The sequence below is a fragment of the Crocodylus porosus genome, unplaced genomic scaffold (assembly GCF_001723895.1).
Source record: "Crocodylus porosus isolate Cpor-Errol unplaced genomic scaffold, CroPor_comp1, whole genome shotgun sequence".
NCBI classification, from domain to species: domain Eukaryota; kingdom Metazoa; phylum Chordata; order Crocodylia; family Crocodylidae; genus Crocodylus; species Crocodylus porosus.
The window spans coordinates 2534521-2542817 of record NW_017728923.1 but is presented as its reverse complement, the minus strand read 5'-3'; the positions used below and the strand labels follow the sequence as shown (position 1 = coordinate 2542817).

At 46.5% G+C, this 8297-nt stretch overlaps 1 protein-coding gene across 4 annotated transcripts in view; it reads left to right on the top strand.

Moving 5' to 3' along the window:
• The window catches only part of LOC109313402 (ankyrin repeat and fibronectin type-III domain-containing protein 1-like), a 538031-nt gene that overhangs the window by 410089 nt on the left and 119645 nt on the right, over nt 1–8297 (top strand). The window lies entirely within an intron of this gene.

Here is an 8297-nt window from a genome sequence, read left to right as displayed (position 1 = left end):
CCACTAGGAAGGAACCAGTAAGTGAAGGGTTTTGGATTTTTTTTCCCTTAAAGCCATTGCTGGGGCTGGGAGAGCAGGCGGGGGATGGGCCTGTGTGATTTGGAGATTCGTAGATTCGTCATCAGCCAAATCTCCAAATCAGATTCAGCCAGATCAATTTGGGACAGTGATTCGAATCACCTAATCAAATCACTGTCCCCGGAATTGGCCAAATCCAAAACGAATACTAGCTGCTTTGCACAAGCCTAATCGATGCTGATGATCTTGAGGTAACCCAGCTTTGCACGCTTCAAATCTTGTCTTGCTGAGCCTTGAGTAAGATATTTCATGATCACCTTTGCTGATGACTAAATAGTACCTTGGCATAGAAACAGTTTTTCTTGTGTGTTTGCTCACTAGAAGGTATTTTTTTTAAATTGTGCTTTGTTATTCCTATGTGTGCCCATGGGTACAGCCTCTATCAAAAGCCTGGCAAACTGCTAGCTCTTTTAGTGTGCATCCATACCTGAATGGACCATACCTGGTTCCCTTGGTGCTCATCTTCTCTCTGATACTGGTGTCTGGGAGGTGGCATCTCCAGAGAATGACATCTTTTCAGGCTTTCTTCAAGCCTCACAAGTTCCTAAGAGATGTTCAGAAAAATACCTTTGATGATTTCAGCCAAAGAATCAGGCTGTTTTGAAGCCAGCTTGGAAGTTCATTGTTGCTGCACCATGTTCTTCATCTTGCAGCTGTTTACTTCAGGAACACAATGGACGATAAAGCAGATTACACTGATTTACTTAGGCAGTGTTGAGTAGACCATAGGGAGATGTGCAGATGGCACCGATTTTCTGAGGGAACAGAGAACTGTCAGTCTGTTACAGAAGGAAAGCGTATTGTTTTTAGGGCATCACAGCATAACTGAGTGCATAGAACTGAGACCTGAAAACTGCAAATATCCCTGTAGAGTTCTGCCATTAAGATACAAGATTGTATAGTGTGTCTTGGAACAGTAAAGCAATTCTTTGATGTGCAGATAGATGAGAAGAGGGAGATGAGGGGATAGAGGACTCTTTTGGATTGTCTTTCAGCTTTAGGTCTCTGTTTAAGACTGCGCATTTGCACATGCCCACAAGAAATACAGAATGGCAACATAGGGCATGTATAGATGAAACAGGGGCCCTGAATTGAAGTGGTGGGTTTTAAAAAACACCGCTTCAATTTAGGGCTGATTAAACCCGTGTCATGCACACACCCTGTTGAGTTACCTGCCTCTTTGGCAGGGAGGGGAGGGTGAGTTGCCAGTGGGCAAAGCGATCCCTAAGCTGGAGGAGGGGCTGGTGCTTCCTTTCGCAGCAGCAGCAGCCCCCCTCCAGGTGGCATCCACCTGCAGGCACCTGGCTTGGGTGGTCCTGGAGGGTGCTGTAACCACGGAGGGAAGCACCGGGCGCCTGCGCAGCTCAGGTAGGCAGGCAGGCAGGCTCCAGGGGAGGGAAAAAAAATATCAGGCTCACCATTTTTCTTGGGTGGAGCCTGCTTTCTCAGGCTGCTGCCAGGCCAGCCACTGAGCTACACGGAGCACAGTGCTTCTCTCCGCGGCTGTAGGGGCAGCTAACTAAAATTCCTCAAAGGTGTTTTAGCTTGCTGCACCCCAAATCATTTAAGGCTCATTACACCGCCAAATTTCCTACAGTGGCTGGAATTACTGTGCAATACACCACTGATGTGTGCAAACACTGATACCATTAAAGCGGTGGAAAAGCATCTAGCCCACTTTAAAGTGTGCACACACGCCTCTCGTTTCATCTACACCCGGCTATAAAGACATCTACTTTCATCTAAGCTTTGTTGCAGTCCAGTTCTGTCTGGACAGTACTTACACCCCACAAAATTTCCTAGTTCCTTAAACAGAGAAAATACACTCTGTCTGGGGGCATGGGTTGCTTTATGGATCCTGAAGCTCTCAGCTCCCCAGGTGCCACTCCATCCCAGCTAGAGAGTGGTGTTCTGGGGGCAGTGTCCCAGCACCAACAAACCTGTGCTGCTTCTAGCCAAAACCATGGTATTGAATACCCCAGGACAGGCAGCTGCCAGGGGAACCTTCAACAGCTCCTGGTGTATGTGCCATTGCCTTGAGGCCAGATCGTACTAAATAAATCTGAAGGGGACTGGGAATAAATATCAGACTCTGAATATTTGTACCCGAAGGCTGAGCTGAAATCTTGCGTCCCGACCCAGACATCAGAGGTGTCATTTTAAATCTCCCAAGCACAGAGAGAGCTCTTTTCAGCTCCTGCCTGCTCACACACTGCATCTTTAATGTCCAAGCACCAGGCGAGTTTCCATTCCCCTCACATGCATCAATCAGGCCTCCATGAGGCTCTGAAAGGGCCAGTTTGTTAAACAAACACACTTAGTGTAAAAAGTTTATTCCAGTTAATTAGGACTTCATTGCAATGGAAACAAATTATCCAGCTGTCATCTGCCAAGTCAAACAGTAATGGGGCAAAGGGGGAGGGGAGTCCTGGCCAGGGAGAGACAAACAACCATCTCAAGGCAAACTTATTTATGTCCTTTTATGTATTTATGTATTTACTTGGACATTTCCAAGCTGGAGTGCTGGGGCAGTGCAGTGCACACACCACAGCACTTGCTGAGCACGGCCCATCACCAGCTGCAGGTTGTCTGCCAAAGGGGAATCCATACCAAACCCCCAGGGCCAGGCCTTGAAAGGGAGCTGCCTTCTAGAGCCACTGGCTGGAGAGTTGAGAGAACTAGGTTTGGCTCCCTAGTCTTCCTGTGGGACCTCACAGTGCCTCACTGCCTCATTTGGCAGATGGGGTGAATAGCCCTGTCCTACCCTGGGGGGCATTATGAGGATCTGGATATTAACCCCCTGCTCAGAACAGTCCCCAGAGTATGCTCAGGGGATGTTGGCCTTTTAGTCAGCCCCACCACATTCCCCTAGTACTGGTACCACTCCTCCCCAGCCACTCTCCCACACTTACCTTTCTTAGTGGTGGTTTCATCCCTCGTTCCTCTTGGGGCTTGTGCATGGGGGCTCTTATCCCTCTTCACTTGCTCTTCCTGGGCTCTCCTGTGCCACCCATTTCCTGCATGCCCTTGCTGGCATAAGCTGTCCTCCATTAGGCCCTTCTCACTGCAGCACATGGGGGCTTTCCTGAGTGGAGGTTACATGGCCACTGTGCTTGTCCTACCTTGGTCTAAGAACAGCTCCGAACAGGCAGCTGTATGTAGGTTTTCAGAGCGGACCCAACTGAGGGAGTTCATGTGTGTCCTGGAACTGAGTGCTGGCTGTGGGGGTGGAGAAGACCCTTTGAAACCAGTCCCATATTATTTCCAGACCTTTGAACCACCTTTTGTCCCATACAGTTATTCCCTAAGCCCCAACTCTTCGCTCCAGGAGGCATGAGAAAGATTGGTATCAGTGCTGATGATGGGAGACCAGAGTGCTCCATTATGCGCAACAGAAGATCCCTGTAGGGGTAACTGCAGATATCAGGGGCTGTGGCTGGGAGCAAGCTCACATGTCCTGTAGCCTCATCTCTAGTCTAGCAGGGCTGGATGGAGGAAATGTTTCAAAGGCTTATGGCAAGCTCTGTGCTGCTCCTTCAGTCTGTATGCAGCATTAACCGCTGCAGGAAGTCTCTGAGGGTGGAAGGATAGTGCGAAGGAAAAGGGAAGAGCGATACTGAAGCAGTGGAGTTCAAAACATAGTGAGTTTGTCATTTCCTCAGACTGAAGTGACAGGGGGACAGCTCCGGAGACAATTAATTACCAACTGGGCTGCATATCTCTCTCTTCCCAATAATACAGAGTTGATAGCAAATGAGCTTTCAGCATTCATCACTGTCACTCCTTGCCCCTTTTCTGGGAATAATGGGCAGAGACGATTAACTTTGGGGCAGGAGAAGTGTGAGCTCTCCCTGCTCTGTGATAAGGCTCCCATCCACACCAATCATTTCCAGCTCCTTTTATTTAAACAAACAGCCCCCAAAAAGGGTCATTAAAAAAATAAAAACCCATGCATAAAGAGAAAGGGCTGTGGAGGATGGTGTAAAAATTGATACGCTGTGTCTGAGAGCTGCTTGGAGCGCTGCATCGAGTAAGAGGAGAGCAAGAGGAAGTGGAATTCTTGGGAGTAACATTAATCAGTTGGAAGGAGCTCACAAGAGCAAAAGTTTGATCAACTGGCTCTTGGAGCCGGACACGGAAGTGACAGATAAACCTGCAGGATTAGCGGTGTGTCTCATTGCAAGAGCCCAGCATCCCCTTCATGGCATATGAGTCACTTTTCTGACCCCATGCGAGGGGGGATGTTTGGAAAAAGCCTTTGCAGTAAAAGTCATCAAGTTACTCTCTCCAAGCTGTCCCTCCTCCCCTTAGTTACAGATGGCCTTGTCCTCACTTTTATTCTCTACTGGCAGTGCACCTCAACACAGAAGGACTGACTATACTAGGTGCACAGAGGCCAGGCTGGGGACTGTGTGGAAATGCACCATTTCTAGGTTATATGAACCTTTGGCCAGGGTAAGTTTGTTCACATTAATTTAGGACAAACAAGAATGGACAGTGACTTAATCCAAGATGGCAGATCCTGTGTAGCACATCCCAATACCCAATCTGCCGGCACAGTCTAAGAGCCGGGACTCCAGCAGAGCGCTGGTTGAGGCAGTCTGCATAACCCACCTTTTAAAATGAGTGAAATCCCTTCAGTAGTGCAGCTTCATGGGGCCAAGCAGAATGGTGCATTTCACACTCATGTTACTGTTCTTAAGAGAATTTGTCTTCCCCCATCTCCTGTCGATACTGGACATCATGTTCAAATCTGAACAGAAACAGAATGCTCCTGTGTTTGCTGTTTTGGAGAAAAAGCTGATGCTGGACAAACTGAACAAGCTTTGTTTCTCCTTTTTGCCTTTTCCAGTTGATTTTGGGGGGTCCCGGTAGGGCAAAGAGCCCAGAAACTAAACCACTGGTCACCTGTGGGCAGTAAATCCCCATGAAGAGGAACTTCTTAAGAAACTGAAAGAAAACATGTAGCCCTGGGAGGGGAGTACCTTGAGGGCTGTCTTTGCGGTGTATTTGAGCGGTGTCCTTCTGATGATTCCCTAAAGGGTTATGTCTTGAGCGGGATTTGTCCTGTGCCAAGCTCTCTGTGCCATCAGAGAATGTCTTTCCCAGGCAGAACCAGAAGGACTGTTTCTGAACTACCTCTTACGAACAGAGTGTGCAAACCAAGCAATTACTGTGTTCAGTAATGGTGATGAATGTTGTGGCTTTTGAGACTGAAGAAGTAAAAGTATTGACTAAACGCTGGTACAGTGTGGGCAGGCCCAGTGCAGGACCAGTGTCCTCAAGCCTGACCTGCAGCTCTCTGTTCTCACAGCCCTAGTTCTTACTGGTGGCTTCTGGGGAAGTGATTAGATTGACTTCATCCTAGACATGGAAAAAAGACACTGATCTGAACTGAAGAGGAAAGAGTTGGTCTTGGGCTGTGATTTTAGGTGGAGGAGGAAGACAGAGAAAGGAAACCAGAAATTTGACCTAGAAAATTATTTCCTAGAAATCAGCAGACGCATCTTGAGAAGGAAAACAACTTTATATAAAGTTGACAATTTTCAGGAACTTGCCGGACACCTTCCCATTAATAATGTCAGCCTGAGAAGTGATGGGTTATTTCTTGTGGCTCCTGCACCCCTGTATTTTAAAGGATACTCACATTGGAAGGAATGCCGCTTGGTGAACAGCGTGAGATAGAAGCAAGTCTGGAGTAGCTAAGGCAGTGGTCCCCAGCCTTCTCTGACCCATGGGCACCAATAACCACGGGCATCACACTTTTCTCTTCCTATCACGCTAGGGAAGTGTGGATCTGTGGAAAGCAAGATGTCCTGTGGCTGGAAGCCACACTGGAGGGTTTTGAGCCATGAGTAAGGGAGCACTGAGATAAGGGCTCCTCTTACTACCAACTCATCTGCACTGCCCCCTTGTAGGGATATGTGGTGGGAAAGAGAGAGATGTGGACTGAAGTACCTGCAAATCAACCTTCAGCTATTGCCCCTCTATCCTTTCCTGCAGTGACCTTTGTAAGGATCAGCTCTCTTCTGACTAGATAGTCCATTGAAAGAGGATGTCATAGTCTCTATGGCAACCTCTGCTGGCAAAGGCTGTGACTGGAGTGTATGCTGGCTTTCCGTCTCTGGCAGATTCTCCTTTATTATTAGGGATTCTGGTTGGTTTTCTAGATTTACTCATTTTCAGTGTTTATTTTTGGCCACTTGAATGCCTTGCAGATTCTTAAGGGGATCTTTTTTTATAGGCTTATTTGTATTGTGGCTATATGAATTAGCCCAGATCAGTAGCTGTATTGACAATAGCATGGACATAACAAGTTATTTTATAAGTAATTAAAAAAAAAAGTGTTCAATTGATTAATTGTCTTGTAAATTTCCAGGCTGGAGCGGCCCATACAAAAATTACTGGGGCTCTGCTCCACCGAATAGCAACCTGTGTGGAAGTGGATCAGGAGCAGACAGATGGAGCCGGAATCCATGTCAGTGGAGTATGAATGTCACAGATAACCTTTTTGGAAAAGCCTTGATATTTTATGTCTCCCTTCTCCCCCTCTTCCCCTAACACCAGATTTAACTTTTTGATCTGTTCCCTGAAAAATCCAGTTGTGTGTCACTTTATTGGCTGTTTTGGGGGAAAAAGAGAGAGAGAGAGAAAGAGAAAAACCCGGAATCCCCGTTGCTGCTCTGAAGCCTGGTTAGATGGAAATTTTTAAGCATTTTAAAGCTCAGTGTAAAGTAATTCAAAACAAGTTTTGAGTATATTTTGGACTCTTGAGGAGTTGTCATCGTCGCCCTTACTTAAACCACTGGCTGTCCTAGACAAGGACTCACTTTGAATTTATACTTCTGCTGAGTAGGAAGGAATGTTTTGATTCCTAATTTAGAGTATCCATCTTGACAGGTTCCAACCTTCCAGTCTCCTGCTGAGACAGCCTGGGAGGGATCACAGGGTGCTTGGAGGTCCCCTGCAGCGAATTTACCTGTCACCAAGAGCTCATGTGCTTTGCGAACATTTTTGTTTTAAAACTTTTTTTGCTCTCTTTGGATACAGCCTCCTGTCTCCTATTCCCTTTTTTCCCTACAGTGTTTTTTTTTCCAGGATTTCTGTTATTTATGGAGAGGGGTGCATTTATTTTGTTTTTTAAACACATAAAATATCGGCCGCCGTCAAAATAAGTTCGTTATTTCCCGTTGGGCGAGATTGCACCAGTGAGGTCACTCTTGCGTAATGCATAGGTTTGATATCATTAACTTTCTCACCATGGACCTCATATAGCAAAACACTTCAGAATGAAGCATTGATCTCAGTGGAACTACTCTCATGCTTAATGTTAAGCACATACTTAAATTCTTTGCCAGATTGAGGCCCATCAATCCCTTTGGAATCATAATCCCTCCAAACAAACCTGGAGGCTCCTTGAGAACCCATGTGCTTAGTGTCCCTGGCAGCTGCCAGCTCCAAAGTTCATAGAGGATCCCTTCTGCTGTAAACCCCAGGAATTCATCAGGAATAGGGCGAAGTAAGGGGAATTAGGGACTATATCTAGAAATGCTGCATGTAGGTAGAGGTAGGGTAAGTTTTAGGGGCAGATTAGCTGGAGGCTTATTGTTAAACAGCAAGGTAGACAAATGTGTTATGAGCCTCATCCTGAACTGGGAATCAGGGAAAATTTTGAATCTCCAGGAGGCCCTGTTTGTTTGTCTCAATCCCCAGGAAGCTGTTTGGGCTGTACATCACATGAAACCTCAGCTCATGTGTGGTACAAGTGGGTCCCATGAGCTGTGGCCTCTGGCACTAGCTGTTTTAGCAGCATTGTCCAGTCAGCTTTATGTAGAGACTCCATGGTCCTAAAATATTCGTATTTGGTGGTTAAAATAAAAACCAAAAGGATAAGACCATCTTAGGGCTTGGTAGTCCATCCTGTTATCACACTGCCCGAGTGCCTTCTATGTAAAATAAATGGCAATGGTGTAATGTTTAGTAGAGCAGTCAGGGGATGAATTCCAAAGGCATTTCTGTGGATGGTAAATCTCAGGGCAGATGTAGATAATACTGTAGTTACATGTTGATAGTTAAGAGACGGGTTATTTCATAGATTTCATAGACATTAGGGCTGGAAGGGACCTTGGGAGATCATCGAGTCCAGCCCCCTGCCCAAAGGGCAGGAAGTCAGCTGGGGTCATAGGATCCCAGCAAGATAAGCATCCAATTTACTCCTG